Source organism: Cygnus olor, chromosome 17 (genome assembly GCF_009769625.2).
Source record: "Cygnus olor isolate bCygOlo1 chromosome 17, bCygOlo1.pri.v2, whole genome shotgun sequence".
Taxonomy (NCBI): domain Eukaryota; kingdom Metazoa; phylum Chordata; class Aves; order Anseriformes; family Anatidae; genus Cygnus; species Cygnus olor.
This window is the reverse complement of record NC_049185.1, coordinates 979,125-997,265: the sequence shown is the minus strand read 5'-3', so window position 1 is coordinate 997,265 and position 18,141 is coordinate 979,125. Positions and strand designations below refer to the sequence as shown.

Here is an 18,141-nt window from a genome sequence, read left to right as displayed (position 1 = left end):
TACACCAAGCCAAGGACTTTTCAGCTTCTCGCTCTGTCCTGCCAGCGGGCAGGCTAGGGGTGCAGCAAGAGCTGGGAGGGGACAGACCCAGGACAGCTGACCCAAACTGGCCAAAGGGGTATTCCATACCATCTGACGTCATGCTAAACAATATATAGGGGTGGCTAGCCTGGGGGGGGGCGGCTGCTCGGGGATAGGCTGGGCATCGGTCAGCGGGTGGTGAGCAATTGCATTGTGCATCACTTGTTTCGTACACATTATTATTATTATTATTATTATTATTGTTGTTGTTGTTGTTGTTGTTGTTGTTATTATTATTTTCCTGTCTTAATAGATTGTCTTTATCTTAACTCACAGGCTTCACTTTCCTGTTTCTCTCCCCCATCCCAGAGAGGGAGGGGGGAGGGTGAGCGAATGGCTGTGTGGTGTTTAACTGCCGGCGGGGTTAAACCACAACAGAAGGCTCTTGTTTTTTGATTAGCAAAGCCACCTGCAGGATCCACCTGCCACACCCAAGTCTAGACAGTTGCTGCTGGAAGCCTTCTGGTGGAATCCACAGGGGGAGGCCATTGAGCACAGGGCATGGGCCTAGCAGCTCAGCAAGGAAAGACAGGTAGAAGTGAGTTGGCAGAACATCTGGAGGGAGGAAGGGCAGGAGATCTGTACACACGTAAGGCCTTCAAAGGATCGGGAGGAAGAATCACCTTGCCTCTTTATTTGTGCTTAATACCAGGGTCTCTTCCTACATCTTTAATGCAGCCAAGGACCCTACCATCAATGCCGCTCCATCACAGAGATTTCCAGATGGGATCAGGTGGCAGTCAGGAAGAAGTGGATTCAGCAGTGTGGGCTTGAATGGTAACTACAGAGGATCAGAAGGGAAAGGAGGAAGGCGATGAAGAATGGGGTAAGAACTGGGAGATCCGCAAGCACACAATGGAGAACACGGGAAAAGACAGAAAGGAGAGAGGAGGGGAAATGCAGAAGGCAGAGAGGATTCTTGCTTTTCTGACTGCACGTTAGACATGTAGGAGGATGAGTAATGTGCCATGGTGTGGTAATGCGGGGGCTTAATGCAAAGTTGAAGTGCAAATACAATAATGACAAAAGTTATAGGCAAAATAGAGTTTTTCATGTAAAACTGATGTTTCTTCATAAACCTTTATTTATCTTAAAAAATGAAGAGCAATCCCTGAGACATGTAAGAACATTTATCACCTTGGAAGGGAAAGGCAGGAGAGTGTGCAGTTCTCTGGCTGGTTATTCGTGTAAATTGCATTCAGATTAGTACTGAGCATACCTAATGTCTTAGTTCTACAATCCAAACAAGCACTAGGCTTGCACTTGTTTTAAAAATGAGCATATCCTGAAGCTGTGATGCTACAGAGCTACAGAGAAAAAAAAAATCAGTCTTATAGCCTGTCAGGCTTTGTGTACTCTTGGAAGACTGGACTTTATATATGTTTAAGACAAAAAGCAAATTTGTTTGTGATTGAGAATTTTGGTGGTTCTGTGCTATGATTCTGGTGGCTTTCAAGCCTCTGTTTTTCACTGATGCTGGACTAGGATGGTCAGATAAGTTATCCATATTTAATACAGAGAATAAGATCACCCCTCTGTGTGACCTATGTCATTCTCTTGTCCAATTTTATATACTCCCCAGCCAGCTCAAGTTTTTGAGCTGCCCTTCAGGTCCCAGCTAGGGATTACCTGTCTCTGCTACCATCTGTAAAACAGGTGTCTGATGCCTACTGAAAAAATAAAAAATAAACAAAACAAAACAGGGAAATAGCATTAAAAAAAGACTAGCATCATTTTAATAATCCATTTTCAAGGTCACAAAGTCAAGTACTCAAAAATTAGGAAATGTCAGACTTAAGGATACCTGCAAATTTTTCATTTAGTGTCCCAGTGTGCATGCATTGTCCTAAATACAGTCCTAAATACAGTCCTAAATATGTGATCACTTCTTCTCTTTAGACAGAATCCCTTCTGCACAGAATAGACTTGCTTGCTGAAAGAGCAACTCTTCAATATTTCATTTAGTCTCATCGTTCAGCGTGTGGCTCAATGCATTATTTACTGCATACAGCACTGAATACAGAATTATTAATTTCTTACGGGGCTTTTCTCTGGTGCTTCGCCATAAAATCTCTCTTTACAAAGTTTAATGAATATATTTTCAAAGTATAGCTGATGGTTGAACTTGACGGTAATGCCTTCATTTTACCCAGGGGTAAATGATGCACAGAAAATTATTGAAGTCAAAATAAGCCAAATTTTCAAATAGCTTTTGGTTTACGTTTTGATACTTTGACCTGACTTTCCTGAGCACTTTGATGTTTTTAGTTATGTGTGTGCTTCCAGAGAAGGTCATGCTAAAGTTTTTCATAGCTGTGTGGTCACTGCTTCTCCGCATCCAGAAGTACCAACCTACATAGGATTAATCTTACTTTTAAGCGCTTGTAAGTCAGCAGAGAGCTAGTTAATAGAGTCAGTGGAGTTTAGGGTAGGATTCATCTTAACACAAAATAGATATCAAAACCAGATCCTACTATCTTTCCCTTAACATGCCTTCTTCATGTGGAATAAGGGAGCCCAAAATAAATAGCTGAGAGTTTGGCAACTAATTTTAGGTTCACTCTTACAGGTGAATCCCATACTTCTGTAAAATAAATAAACAAAAAATCCCAAGCAATTCTACAGCCTTATATTTGCAGAAGCTTAAAGTTGGGAGAGTCAATGAGACAAACAGTGGACAATTTTAGGTCCTTCAGAATTCCCAGGCAGTGCTCAGGGAACATGCCTTAACCTTTTATTATGCTTTCTTTCAGTGCCCACTTTCTATGAAAGTTGCCTCTTGCTTTAAACATATGTAGATCAGCTGAGTCTTGATCACCACAGGCTCCCTTCACAGCCAGTGACGGATTCATTTAGCTAATTCTATATACATTCTGGCTTTAGAGCGTACTAGTCTTAGCTCCATTTTATGTAAGATGATCAAGGGATATTTCCACAAAGTCAAAGTATATGGCAGAAGATATTTTTGGCTGAAAGAAATGTTTATTTCCCATAGAACTGCTTTTGACTCATTTAATATGAATTTATATTTCCCTTTTATACTACAGGTTCATATGGTGGTATAGTGTGCAGTTCTTTATTCTGCCCCTTAAGGTGTGCTGCACAGAGGACAATACAGCCTCCACACGACAGAAAATTAAGTTAATGTTGAACTGGATAATGACATTTTTTTAATATATATAGTTCAACCAAATGGAAAAAAGTAGTCCGCAGCAGGTGTGCTGGAAAGTTTACTTTCATCAGACACATCCAATATGTTTCTGCATTTAAGGTTCATGTGATTCTGCAGTGTTTCATTCAACACAAACTTTCCTTTTAAAACTTCATCCCCAAGTGAGATAAAACAGAAGATGAAATACTAGAATTTCCCACTGGGCAGAAACTGAAGATGCTGCCAGAGGAGCAGGCAGTGGCAGGCTTTAAGCTATTTGGCCCTGACTCACTCCAAGGGCAGCAAACCTGTCACTGCCCTCAAAGTTAAGTAAAATGTTTGGGGAAAAAAGCAAGAGTATGGGAAAGAAACAACGGAGTGATCATGTTGCTAAAGCTCATGCATGTGCTCAGGAGGACTGAGGTGATGTTGCAGAGAATATTTTTCCATTTCTGGCATTTTCTAAATGCTCTATGCTTGAAGTAGCTGTGTTAGTATTCCTTCAGGATAACATTTGGATCTAAAATGCATAGCTTTTACCTTGCAAGCAATGGGATTGAAAGAACCCTTATAATAGTCTGATTTTTTGTATTGAAAGATTTTGGTCCAGTTGGCTGTGGAATGAGCATGATAGCTTATGTTTAACCAAACCATCATCCAGAACAGCATCCAGGTTTTATTCAGTGGAGTCTGTAATTCTGACCCATCAGGAGGCTCTCCCAGTTGCTAATACTGTTATTTCTAATTGGAATTTGTTCAGCTTTACCTTCTGACTGATGGTCACTTCTTCTGGTGCTTTTCATATTTTCATATTTTAATTTCCTGTGTTCTCTCCTTTAAGACGCTATTTTCACACCATATAGCAAACAATTTCTGAATCTTTTTCTTTGGTAGTCAGAAGGTATTGAACACATTCAGTGTTTCATGAAAAGTCATTTTCCAGCCTTCAGATAATAGTATCACTGTTCATTGTGCTATCTTCAATTTTTCACTTGACTAAATGTACTGTTCCTACATTAGTCCCACCAATGCCTTGTATGCCTTGTATAGATGTACAATAACTCACTAATCCCTTGTTTATCTATCTGCAGATCACACAGAAATCATTTTATCTTTGCACTGGGTAGACTGTGTCAAAATGCTCTCTGTTAAGTGGGGAAAGGGTATTTTTTTGCATCGAGTACTCATTCAGCAGCTAGCACAGAGGGTTGTACTCCTTGGCAAGGGCTCCAGTGTAACCTCACAAAACTGCACCCCTTGCTGGTAGGGTAGCAGCAATGCTGATGGGCCGCTGTGATGGTTTGTTGTTATGTTGTGAAGAGGTTTGTCACAGGTGCCTGACTTCACTTCATGTTTGCCAAAAACTGTGATGTATCTTCTTTTTTTTTTTCATACCTTTCCATTTTTCTTCGTGCTGAAATACTGAAATACTTAATGATGAAATAAGACATCTACCACTGGGACACGCTAGGGCTGCTACAGTGGCAGCAATTGCCAGAAATGTCCCAGTCTCAACAGAAAAATCCCAGTCAAGATTACCAGTATTGTTTGTAGGGTTTTAATATGCAATTTGTATTGTATTTTAATCTCTTGATTTATAAATTCTTCTTCATTAGGAATTCTTGTAGGAGTTAAACGGATAAAATGATCAGCAGATACTAATACATCTTTAATGATCACATAACTCAGAACAAGAGCTTCCATTGATCTGCTCTCTCTGGTACTGCTCTCTTTGTTGGCTGAAACCAGGGTTGGCTGAAACCTGGTTCAAAGGGCCAGCTCAGGCATCCATGTGGTGGTTCAGAATGATCCTCAGCATGCTTCGGTCGCATAGTCCTTCAAACGCCATGTAACATTGTCCAGTACTTCAAAGCAGGGAAACACAAGCCACAGCTAATTAGTCCCCTGCTGCAGCTTGGAAACTCTTATGAACTGTTTTCATATGATCCTTAAATTTGGACTGCAGCCTACAGATCAGGACAAAGGGGAGAAAAAAAAAAAAAAAGTGTCCAGAATTAAAATCTTAAGGAAAATTCCCAAAAGCTCTATATATGATGATGATTTTAACCCTGAACCTAAGAGCGAGAAACACTGAACTTGAATCTAAAGATGTTAAGGCTACTCTTAATGTGATCCCTTATGTACTTGCATGTCTCTCTCTCTGCCTAGCCTTCAGTGCTTCAGAAGAAGGGAGGAGAAAAGCATACATTCTCAGGAGCCAGGTTATGAATGAAGAGATCACTCCTTCCTGAAATTGGCAGGCAACCAAAGGAAGTTCTGAAGTAGAAGACTCATACAATAAAGTTAGTCCATCACAGCTGATGGAGATTTCTGTGGTGTAATGTAGCCATTTACTCTCTGTGGACTCCCAGATGGTACGGGTAATTTTACCTTAGAGGAGTTGAGAGCATCATAAATAAATTCGACTCAAATGTCTTGATCTAAAGCTTTTTCTCCTCCTTATTATGGAAGACATCAATGAAGGTTTACAGTATGTTGTTAAACTAATAACCATTTGGAGGATTTGTCTCCAAGCAGAATTTTACTGCAAGTCTGTAAAGGACTTTCTGGAGTTCCTTTAATATGTTTATTGATGACTTGGATGAGGGAACTGAGTGCACCCTCAGTAAGTTTGCAGGTGACACCAAGTTGGGGGAAGTGTTGATCTGCCAAAGGGTAGGAAGTCCCTGCAGAGGGACCTGGACAGGTTGGATCGATGGGCAGAGACCAATGGCGTGAGATTCAACATGGCTAAGTGGTGGGTCCTGCACTTTGGTCACAACAACCCCATGCAACACTACAGGTTTTGGGGCAGAGTGGCTGGAAAACTGTGCAGAGGAAAAGGATCTGGGGGTGTTGGCCAATGCTCGCCTGAACATGAGCCGTCAGTGTGCCCAGGTGGCCAAGAAGGCCAACGGCATCCTGCCTTGTGTCAGGAATAGTGAAGGCAGCAAGACCAGGGAGGTGATCGTCCCCCTGTACCCAGATCTGGTGAGGCCGCACCTCGAGTACTGTGTTCAGTTTTGGGCCCCTCACTACAAGAAGGACATCGAGGCCCTGAAATGTGTCCAGAGAAGGGCTGCGAAACTGTTGAAGGGTCTGGGACACAAGTCTTATGAGGAGTGGCTGAGGGAACTGGGGTTTAGTCTGGCGGAGGCTCAGGGGAGACCTTATTTCCCTCTACAACTACCTGAAAGGAAGTTGTGGGAGCTGGGGATCGGCCTCTTCTTACAGATTACTAGTGATAGGACAAGCGGGAATGGCCTCAAGTTGCACCAGGGGAGGTTCAGGTTGGAAATTGGGAGACATTTCTTCTCAGAAAGAGTGGTCAGGCGTTGGAAAGGGTTGCCTATGGAGGTGGTTGAGTCACCATCCCTGGGGGGGGCTGTTTAAGGAAAGGTTGGATGTGGTGCTTAGGGACATGGTTTAGTGGGTGACATTTATAGCAGGGTGATGGTTGGACCAGATGATCTTGAAGGTCTCTTCCAACCTTAATGATTCTATGATTCTATGAATCTTTGTGATGATGAGACTGTTGAAGAAAGGTGTGATTAGCAAGGCTGTTGCAAGACATTTTCTCAGAGTTTTGCTAAATGTTTACACTGCTAGGCACCCCCCTCTCCAGTGTGCACAAAACTGCTTGAACTCCTCAGCTTGTTGGATAATAATAGGTAGTGTCCAAAACCTTGACCCACAAAAGACAGCAAATAGATAACAGCAGTACAAATACCTGGTTGCAGACAATTTTGACAGTCATGACAGATAAATCTGCTCTGAAAAGCACCTATTGCTGCTGATAATCACCTAACACAAAGATGTGAGTGTTTCAGAATGGTCTGAATGGTGAGTGCATACTTTCCAAGTGGGGTTACGATTGATGCTAAGGAACAGGTATGAGTGGAGCAAGCCTCTCCTTACCTGTGGCTCTAGAACTACTGAGACCAAAGAGGTACCGAGTATTTCACAGACCTCATTGGAGCATGAACCTGCCCAGTCTCATTTTGAATACAAGTAGACTTTCTGTCTTGCACAATTACCTGTGGCAGATTCCACAAGGTACCTCTGTGTTGCACTGAGAACCTCCCTCAAACCTTTTGTTTGTTTTGAATCTGCCATCTGATAGCTGAGAAATTATTCCTTAGGTGGCCATTCCCTTCCTCTCATGCTTTTATAGATATCTATCTCATCTCTCCCTTCTGCCTCCTCCTGTCCAGATATCTTTCAGGATGAAGAATTATAGTGTATGTAGCTGTTCTGTGAATAGAAATCACTTTGAACATTTCATCACATTTACTGCGTTTTTTTTTTTTCCAAGTTCTGGTTTATCCTTTTTGAGTTGGGGATCACAGAGGTCCACTGGTAATTGCATCATGCTTGTTGACACAGTGACACTCTGTCTTTTGTTATCATAATTTCTGTTTGTTTTTGTTTGTTTGTTTGTTTTTGTTTGTTTGTTTTCACAGTTAATTTCACTAGGAATCACCATCACCTATGAAAGTTGGTCATTTAATTACCAACACGTTTTGTATACTTTAAACAATTTTTATGAGGACCTTCCCCCTGTTTCCATGATATCTTAATTTCTTTTTTTTTTTTTTGTAACTTTTTAAAACACCTTTAGAAATGAAAATACACTATCAGCTGGATCCACCTTACCCCTCTTTCTGTTGACTCCTTCAAAGAACTATACCAGGCTGTAAAGTATGATTTCCCTTTACAAAATGTCATGGACTCTTTCCCATTATATTTTATTTATCCATGGATTCTCTTTTCTATTACAATTTCTATCAATTAGCCTAGTACAGATGGGCTACCAGCCTGTAGTTTCTGAATCTAGCGTGGTATCCTCTTTAAAAAAATGAGACCACATTAGCTATCTTCAAGTGTCTTGACATTGAGACAGTTTTACATTTCAGCTTGCACACCAATTGTTAATTCAACAGTTTCACAGTGGAGTTTCTCAGGTGCTCTTGGGAGAATATCCTTTGGTCTTGGTGATTTCTTATAATACCTTTTGATATACTTCATGACCTCCTTCAATATAAGAGAGATCCTCTGATGTGTCCCCTGTGCTGGAGTCTCCTCGACTTCTTCCATAGTAAAAACAGCTGCAAAAATTGTATTATTTTTTCTGCAATGCACTTATTTTTCTAAACCTTGATTGTCCCTTTGTATTTTTAGTACTCTTTTTGCCTCTGTGTTTAGTCATGCTGGCTTCCCTTGGTCTTTCTGAAATGCTTTTGGCTAGTGGTATGCATTTGTTCAAAGCCCCAATGTGGTATCTTGAGTTTTTACACCATACCCAAGGATTTTACTTTTCTAACCTTCTTTTATTCTCTCTTTAAACAGGAGAGATAATAAAGAAGAATTTTAATTTAGTGCCCCTTTTTGAAGCTAAACATACTGCAGTAAATTTCTTTTTTTTTCTTTTTTTCTGAAAGTCCAACATAGGTGCTGAATATGAGCACTTCATGACAACTATTACAGATGGCTTTCTACAATAACATTTCAGTCAGGTACTGTGCATTGGTTGTGCTGGATGCAACCAAGTTAAGAATTGGTTTTACTCTTGCAGATTCTTTGAGTAATTTTTCTGTTTGACATGGCATCGTGCTGTAATGTGACATTTATCCAATACACTTGAGTGAATAAAGCTGAAAGAGAACAGTACCAATATCAGTTTATTGGTTTCTTTGAGTCTAATGCCATTCACTGTGAGGCTAGCTTAGAATAAGAAGAAAATGACCTCTGGCTTCTGATAATAAGACATGCTTGTGGCTGTGAAAAAAATAGGGCCTTCTAGCATGTAGCAGTTGCCATTAGCAAACAGGTACTTCTTTTTCATGATCCAGGAAAGCTATGGCCAGCATTCCTGAGGATTGAAAGCTGAACAAAATAGTTACAAGTCCGTAAGTCCTTGTCTGATTCCATTTTTGACATAAAATTCCTTTGAAATAAATCCTTTTTCCATTACACAAGCTTGACTGTTATGAAAAGAGTAGGTGGGGTTACAAAAATATCTGTCAGGACAGCTCAGTGCAGAATAAATATGAAACAAATAAATACAATCAGCAAAATAAAAACAACAAGCAAGACAGCTTCCATACTCCATTTTCCTCCAGTAGAGTGGCAAGTGAGTCATGTAAGAACTCATATTGCCCATTTCATTTATTACTCTAGGCTGACCCATATACTGCTTTACAAGCTTTCCTATTTATTTATTTATTTATTTATTTATTTTACTTTAAGCTCCTTGCCCTTACTGTACTGTTTGGAAAGTCACTCCATGAGATAATGCCTTAGATGTTTTAGTTTGTTTCTGCCTTACAGTCTAAATTTATTTATGACAGCTTCAATCTTATTATTCTCTAGCTTACATATTCTTGTATAGCTTGTTATTTACTTACCCAGTATATTTTAAAGAATCATATCAATTCTGAGCCATCGTTTTGCTAGGTTAAATAGGTCTAGGAACTTTTTAAGTCATTGGAGCCAGAGCCAACACAGCAATGTCTAAAAGCGAGTGGGATTTTTATTCTGCTGTATGTCACAGAAGTGGTATCAGACCACTGAACTTCATATAGGAGTCACATGGCTAACAGTCTAAATAATAGCAATTCTGTACTGGTTCTTTATTATCCTTGAGTGTCCTCCAGTTATGCATTAAAAAATGGGACCCACAATTTCTAACCCTTTGTTTTATAATTCTATCAAAAAGGACTTGATGTTATTTAATTGATTTGTTTTCCTGTGAAAATCAAGTGTCATTACCTTTAATGTCATTTATAGTGATAGATGGCAGACAGCCCTGCTTACAATCGGTATCTTGAGACAGTAATTTAACCATTAGGTGCTGTACAGACATAAAAGATGGCATTGCCTCTGCCTTGGGTGTTTGCACAGTTATACATCCTCCCTCTGCCACTGCAGGCTGACCCTTCTGCTATGGCTGAAGGGTCTTAAAGCTGAGATACTGCTCTCCTGTTCTTGTACCTGAGACCAAATAATTCATTTAGCTGTAAGTCAGTCTAACAATTCATTTCTTGCTGTAAAGCTTCCTGGGAGATGAGTGCACCTCTGAGTGCTCAGGAATTCTTTGTGTCCTGGGAGATTCCATTTCAAATGAGCCTTTGCAAGGCTCAGAATGAGTTCAGCCTGCAGTCTGGCATGAACTGTGGATACATTTAAAGCTCAAAGCATCACACAAATAAAGAAGGAAAATGGGATTTTGATACTACCAGCACAAGGAGGATCCCTGAATTCCTAATTTCTGTGGTGTCCTAGCATCCCTTTTTTATTCCTACCATCTCTTCCTCCTCTCTTTCCCCTACTCCTCTGCCCACCCTTCCTCCCCTTGCTACAGTCTGGATGGGATGCTGTCCATCAGGCAGAATTATTTATGAGAGTTCTGCAAATGTAGATGTACTGTTTCCAGCTAATAGAACTCAAATCACTTGCACTGCACCATTAGAGAGGAAACCTACCCAAGTAAATTATATACAGGCCATAAATGGAAGCAGTTGTAGTGTTTTTATGAGTCTATAAAACTCTGGAAGTTTATTGCTATTGAACAAACATGTAATCTGATTCTTAAAGCTGAATATTAGAAACCAATAAGGTCCAAAACCTTCATTTACCTTCAGATCTATTACCATGCTGATCATACCATGGAAATTATTTTTCAGTAGCAAGTTTTGAGAACCATTAATAAATCCAGGACTACTTTCTAGAATATCTATCAGCTGCCCAAAACATGGGGCAATATCAAAATTCAGTGGAGCAAAGAAGTTGCTCCAGCTTAGTATGCTCTTGTCTCTAAAGAGGTCCTTTGAGGACTTCAGTGAAGAGCTGAAAAGCAATTGAAAGGTATTTTGAACTTCTTAAATTCAGTCTTCTGCAGACTGCTGCCTGTGAAGAAGTGAAAGCACAAAGTTTTTTTTTTTTCTGTTTCATGAAGAACATGCTGATAAAACATGGCATAAACAAGCAAACCCAGGCCAAGATGGAATATTTGAAATTGGGGTTGTTGACCTGACTTGCAAGTGTTTGTAAGCCATTGTCAGTGCAGCTGATTTTTCTAAGTTTTGGTGAGATTCATCTGAATAAAAATGTATGCGCAGCTGTGCACTGAGCTGAGCTATGCCCTGTGGTGATTAGTGGTTCATCAGTTCTGTGGAGGCAGGAAAGTTATGTGTGATCAAACCTCTGATTCATGATTTCTTTTCTTCATGCTTCTGCCCCATATTGTTATTTTTACATGCACTGTTTCCATTTGAAGACAGTCTGGCCTTTCAGTAGGGTGAGCTAGTAGGAAGATGTTTGAACTGCTCCATGTCTCTGTTTTCTCTCTTTTTCAGGGATATTCAAGGCTTGTGACACTTTGTTTTTGTTCTCATGGCCTACAGTTTTGTGCCAGCAAGGCTGCATCTCTGGGAGCAGAGGGAGCAGGTACAGCTCTCAGGGAGCATCTCTGAAGGTTTAGAGGAGAACCTCTGGGCTGCCAGCTGTGGATAATGTCCCCTCTGTCAGACCAGTTCTTTGTGTCTGGGAAACTTTGCTCCTGTAGTGCCCCACTGCTCTGGAACCAGCATACCTTTCCAGATGCATCTTGCTTTGGTAGGACAAATGCATATCAGCCAAGGGAATGAGAATAAATCATTGCAAACCCTTGCTGGGGGAGGATTCAGAAAAGAAAGGGTAGGGACAGCCTTCCTGCGCTGTTCCAGCGTCTGTTCTGGAGGGATCGGAACACCCTAAGCCCTTTGTTCAATCATGAAGAGCAGGGGGGGCCAAAATTTGGTTTTCTGGTTACAGGTTTATTCCTAAGGCCTTCCTACAGCAGCCTGGACGCCTGGTGAATATATGGAAAAGCTGAATGTCTGCTGTGACGTGGCCCTTTACACAAAGTGTGCTGGAGTGATGGTTGGCATGAACAAGGTGACATGCATAAGGGAAGGGCCTGGAGCAGGAGGATGGAGTGGGTTGTGGTTTAGTGCTTGCACCCCTGTGTGTGCCAGATGAAGCCCAGTATGCTGGTAACTGGTGGAGCCCCTAAGGCCATGGGTGGATCTAATAGCGGCAGTCTAGACATATCTGACATCAAGTAACATTTTTCCTGTTTCCTTTGGAGAAAGAGTTATTTTCCTGGTTAAATGCTGAGATAGATAATATATGGAGGACACTTCAAGTACTTTGAGATATTTTTATAAATGTTTGGTGGTTTCTTACACTCCAGCAAGGGCAACAACAGACTCCTGAAGGCCATTTAACTGTCTCCATTTGCTATTAGATGCATCCTGGAGAACCCTCCAAGCTCCCCTGCAGAGCTGACTCTGTGGCTGGCCACTTGCATCTGTATCTGGAGAGTCAAAAATCTCTCTCAAGATGAAAAATTTCTAACTCATTGGTACTAACAGCAATCTATAATAATTTAGTAGTAACAACAGCAACAGTAGGTAAAGCACTGTGGTGGTGATGATAAGGGAGAATCAAAAACAAGGAAGCCTGTTTTTCTAGCTAAGGGAAATATTTCAGTGACCAAAGATCAACTCCCCACTGTTAGCTGAGTTGGAAAATCATTTCAAGTTTAGCTGTCACGAATAATTAGCCCCAAATATATCATTGAAGAGAGAGTCAAATTAACGGATAAGAAGTTGGAGAATTTGTTCCAGCGAGGCATCTTCAGTATACATGTTTTGAGGGGGCATCAGCGATTCCCCAGTCAAAAGTGTGCTCCCATGGCCCTGTGATGGTGTGTGGAGCAGGTCAGCAGGACTCAGACCTCACATCCAGCTGGAGAGGGGCAACAGCTTGCAGGAGCTGAATGCTGCAGTCGTTCTGCAAATGGCCAGTTCTATCCTGCAGCTCCTAGTCATGGTTTCAGAGTCTCTATAGATGTTTTTCTTACTGAAGAACCAGTTTAATTTTAGGAACACTTTTTTTTTTTTTTTTTTTATGTTCCCAGTGCATTATGAAATGCACATGGCAGCAGCTGTTAAGCCTAATGAAACCCACAGCAGGGAAGAAAACAAAGTATCACCTACAAAAAGAACAAGCAGGGAATGTGGACAGATGTAAGTGGCTGAGAATGGTGGATTTCCAAACAATATAGCCTTTTTTTATAATTTCACTGTGGGGAAGAGGAGAGACGACTGGGATGAATGAGGCATGTGACTCCTAATTACCAGAGAGTTTTTTTCAGAGCAACAGATCTTTCCCTAAGGAAATACCTCCAAATAGCAAGGACAGATGAACTTTCCTCGCACAGGATTAACAGCAGGGAAAGTGTGGCTACCCTGGGTCCCTTTGTGCACCCACTAGAGCAGAACCATGATAAAGGCTCACTCTAAAGGGATGCAGGAAGCAAATTTACAGATGGATAAGGGAAAATGCAAGCATTATGATTCAGTTACTTTTGTGTGGAAAACAATAAATACAAAAGGTAGAACGAACAATGTTTGCTCTCTCAAAAGTAGGACAAGGGAATAGTGGAAGGGAGAGCTGTAAATGTTCTGGTTGTGCAGCTGCCCACAGCCTTCATAAGAAATGAAACTGATCAGTGCAGGCAGGGACTGGAGGTGTCCAGCAATGTCCAGTGAAGAATCCACAGTGTGAACTCCTTTGATCCCGGCTGTCAGGATGCCTGCAGTACAGAAGGCATCTGCCAGACATTCACTTTCTAATTCTGCAAAGCTGTCACCAACTCTGTTACCACTGAGTTGCTGAACACGTGGAAATACAAACTCAGTAATAACGGTAAGCAGCAATGTTAGACTGAAGAAAGGCGTCCCTGTACAAGGACTGTCAAGCCATCCTAACAACACTGGGCATAATTAGGCCATTGGTAAAGAAGCTATGAAGCAGAAGGTGTTATTGCCTAGGGAACAAGGGAGCTAGTATTCAGCAGGGCAATGAGGCCAAGCAGTACTGTGGCATTCCCCATGTAAAGAAATAGGGGCAGAAGCTATGCTGAGGTTTAGGCAGCATGCAAGAAGTTAGAAATAGACACTGATGCAGCCTACGTGACAGCTGGAACACGCTGCTCCATTAGTCCTGGTGGAGGAAGGACTGGTGAGTCTTTCACTAGAGTCCTCCTTTCTCCTGTGGAAAAATTTGCAGAGTGAGCAGCATCCAAACAGTAGTGAGGAAATGTCAGCAGTGAGGCTCTGCATCCAGCAGAAACTACTGAACCTTTGTGAAACATGCTTTTCATTTACTGTGCCTGGGGACCCATGCCTAGGTAAAGAAAGACCAGTCTTCTAGAGAGCATGTTCAGAAACAGTGTGAAGAGAGCTTGAAAACCATGAGACCCCTAGTTTTAACCAAGGCTTTGCAAGGCTTACCCATCCTGGAGACCCACACAAACTGCCACAGATGACACTTCTACTTCTGTGGGAGCTAGTTATTTTTCTGCTGAAAAGTTTGATCAGCCAGTTTTATGTAACACATTCTCTAAGGGAAACAAACAAACAAACAAAAAACTGTACTTTGATTGTGCAGCTGGTCAACTTATTTAACTCAGATAGTTCAGGGATAAGCTTCATGTGACACTGCGATGGGGATAGAATCTGTATTTGTATGATGTACCAGAAAAATTGAGTCAAGTGATGGTGGTCACGTTTTGAGGCTCCTGAACTCCATAGAGGCTGTGCAGGAAGACAGAAAGCATAAAGACAGGTGCAGGTACAGACATATAAATCCAGGAAGCATGTCGTGAATTGGGGTCTGGGACTCGGAAACTCAAGAGAAATAATACAGGATGATGTATGTGAACAAACTTGTTCTGCCAGGAAAGCAATCTGTGTATCTCTCTGGTGGTTGATTAAGCTCTCAGTTGTAAATATTTACCATACTTCCGTGCATTTAAGAATTGAAAGCAAGATAGCTATGACACAATTGGGTTGCGCTTGGCTTGGAAACAGAAACCAAGTACTGAGATAATAGCATGTGGAAGTGTGTAATAGAGATGCTGGCAGTGGTGCCAGGGCATGCATTAGCCTGTTGAGGTCACGGCTGCAGGAGCTGTACATGTCAGGCTGGCAGGGTGGCTGGAAGGAGATAGATGGATCTCTCCGGTGTGAGATTCCCACAGGCAAATGGGGAGAAGGGAAAGAGCACAGATAGATCTGCAAGGCTGAGACTGTCAGCTATGCGTGGGTGCTTGTGCACATGGAGGTAAGATGGCCCTGGGTGGCCACACCAGAGTGGTTATTGTCCCAGGGTGTTCCAAGGGGCAGGCAGCATGGAAGGCCACTGGGTAGGAGATGCTTTGAGACAGGGGATGGGGGTGAGGGACAGACAAGTCTATATCTAATTTCTCATCTCAACCAGGAGGGTGATATAATGCTCACTTTCCCTTGCCTATTCTCACTGCAGACTTGTCTGAAAAAGATGATGTGCAGAATAACCCACTGTGTCCTTCATCACTGTGCCTTGAGGAGACAACCATGCTAATCTGTCCCATGTTTTGACTGTCTTGGGGAGGCTGGGGGGGTGGCATCTCACTGCACCAGCTAGCTGTACTTTTGCTTTGCTCATGATGCAGTTTTTTATGCTAATATTTGGGTTTCCTGGCAAAGAGCTCAAGGATAGAGGGCTAGAAAGTGATGAGAAGAACCACGGTGACTTTCTGTGGGGCACATGCAGCTGGCCACATGCAGTCAGAAGAGCTGTCCAATATACTGCCATCATGTACTCCATGGGACTGCAGCTGTTCATTGTGTTGTTCACCTGGAGAGCAGCAGGTAACACCTGGTGGGGGAAACAGTGAAATCCGCTGTAAAACTGAAATCAAAGAATCACAGAATCACAGAATTGCAGGGGTTGGAAGGGACCTCCAGAGATCATTGGGTCCAACCCCCCTGCCAAAGCAGGTTCCCTAGAGCAAATTGCACAGGTAGGCGTCCAGATGGCTCTTGAATATCTCCAGAGAAGCAGACTCCAACACCTCCCTGGGCAGCCTGTTGCAGTGCTCCATCACCCTCACTATGAAGAAGTTCTTTCGCACGTTGGTGCGGAACTTCCTGTGCTCCATTTTGTGGCCATTGCCCCTTGTCCTGTCCCCACAAACCACTGAAGAGAGGTTGGCCATATCCTTTTGTCTCCCACACTTCAGGTATTTATAAACATTAATAAGATCCCCTCTCAGCTTTCTTTTCTCAAGGCTGAACAGACCCAGGTCTCTCAGCCTTTTCTCCTAGGGGAGATGCTCCAGGCCCTGTATCATCTTCATGGCCCTCCACTGGACTCTCTCCAGAAGACCCATCTTTTTTGTACCGGGGAGCCCAGAACTGGATACAGCCCTCTGTTCTGCAGGTGAGCAGCTGGATCAGCTACTACCCTTTGCAGGGACTTAGGAGGGGGCTGCTGGGCTTCAGTAGGGATAGGTTCACACCTCCTGTCTGTCTCCCTCAGAGACTTCCAGGAGCCCCTCAAGCTGCCGATTTCTCACTGCAGCCCAGCCATCTGCTCAAGCAGTTCCTTGAGCAGGGCACACCTGCACCCATGACAGCTCTTTCTTCCCTCAGGACCCAGGGGGGCCTCCAGATTCCAGAGCTCCCCACAGTCAACAGTCTGGACTGCCATGTCACCCCACAGGGGATCCACATGGATGCCCCCACAAGCCCAGAGAGGCTGTATCTCCTCACTTTGGGTTGCTGCCTTGGCCCAGCCACTGCGACGGGTGCCTACCATAGTGAATTAATTATACGTTATAGTAGAGTTCCCAAAGCAGAGGGAGAGGATCCTCCGTGCGCTCCTCCCTGCCCCACACATCCTGGTTGCGGCGCTCCTTGCTTGCGGCGCTCCCTAGGGCCCGCTTTTAGACAGTCGGGGTGTACTCACCTGCCTCGGCGAGTGGCTGCAAAATGGCGGCGACGCCCGACGTAAAAACGGCCTGTTGCTGCCGCTCCTGGCTTCGCGCACGGCTCGGCAGCCTCTTTCGTGAGGTCTGCCGGGGCTTGGCGGCTCCCTCGACTGCCTCAAGTGGCCTCGATGCCGGGAAAAAAGCCCTGCCCGCCTCGACCCCCCCGCTCTGCTGCAGAACGCGTCTGCACCGGAGCTGATCGCCTCAGCGAGAAATGTTGTCTCACAGAGGACTTTGCTCCCATCTCACTGAAAATCAGAGCGTCCTAATGCTGTGTTCAACTGAGAATGGGCTGTAACCTTGTCAGGTTTTTTTTTTTTTTTTTTTAACTTTGGATGGTTGCTGTTGTAGCCAGAAAACCTCTTTCTTAAATTTGGGATTCATTTTAAATCCTTAATGAAGAGCTCTCTTGGTATCAGTAGGCTTTGTGTTAGCACTTCTGTTAGAGGGAGAGATTAACAAGAGTGACAGTCATTAAAGGAGCCTGTCCCTTGCTTGTCTGTAGCCCAAAACACCACTGGCAATGACTGCACTGACCCTCAAGCAGTGACCCTTGACAGAAGAGGAAATGTAGCTGCCTTTCTTTGGGGCTGATTTTCATCCTACAGTTTATATGTCCACAAGGAGTGGCTGGCAGTGGATGAAATTTTATGACAATGATTTTTTTTTAAACAAAAAAGCTGTATGCAAAGTATCAAGGCCAGGGAGAAGTGTTGTAGATGTTACCTTAGCTTCTGTGAGGTAGACCTCTTCTTTGAAAGTGAGCACCACATCATCTTTAGAGCATTTCTTGCATGGATTAATGGTCAGCTGGCTGACAAAATAGCAGTCAGCAGGAATACGCATGCAATGATCCTCTTTCTAGTCCTCCAGTTTCTTACTTGTTGGTCTTATTCAGCACTGATTTGGGATGACAACTGTAAAATTATAGTTAATAAATTTATAGTTAACACAGTGATTGTAATAATAATATACAATGAAGATTGCAGATCATAGATACGGAACAATTAGGTTTGATTTGATGGATAGATGTAAAACACAAATA

At 42.7% G+C, this 18,141-nt stretch overlaps 3 long non-coding RNA genes across 11 annotated transcripts in view; 2 read left to right on the top strand and 1 right to left on the bottom strand.

Moving 5' to 3' along the window:
- The first annotated feature begins 477 nt into the window (after positions 1 to 477).
- On the top strand, positions 478 to 5,715 carry LOC121079634. The gene is made up of 3 exons (XR_005825114.1): positions 478 to 613; positions 734 to 907; positions 5,402 to 5,715. It is a non-coding gene; the product is annotated as an uncharacterized LOC121079634 (long non-coding RNA).
- Positions 5,716 to 7,692: 1,977 nt separating this feature from the next.
- The window catches only part of LOC121079518, a 29,919-nt gene continuing 19,470 nt past the window's right edge, over positions 7,693 to 18,141 (top strand). For 3 of the 9 annotated variants that reach the window (XR_005825053.1, XR_005825056.1, XR_005825051.1), the window contains exon 1: positions 16,841 to 17,403. This is a non-coding gene — a long non-coding RNA (uncharacterized LOC121079518). Of the gene's footprint in view, positions 12,170 to 12,521; positions 12,639 to 13,196; positions 13,306 to 16,840; positions 17,404 to 18,141 lie in introns of those variants that run through there. The other 6 variants (XR_005825058.1, XR_005825052.1, XR_005825059.1 and 3 more) reach the window with 5 other exon arrangements.
- LOC121079519 lies at positions 15,122 to 17,068 on the bottom strand. The gene is made up of 2 exons (XR_005825061.1): positions 16,838 to 17,068; positions 15,122 to 15,982 (listed from the first exon to the last, which is right to left on the bottom strand). It is a non-coding gene; the product is annotated as an uncharacterized LOC121079519 (long non-coding RNA).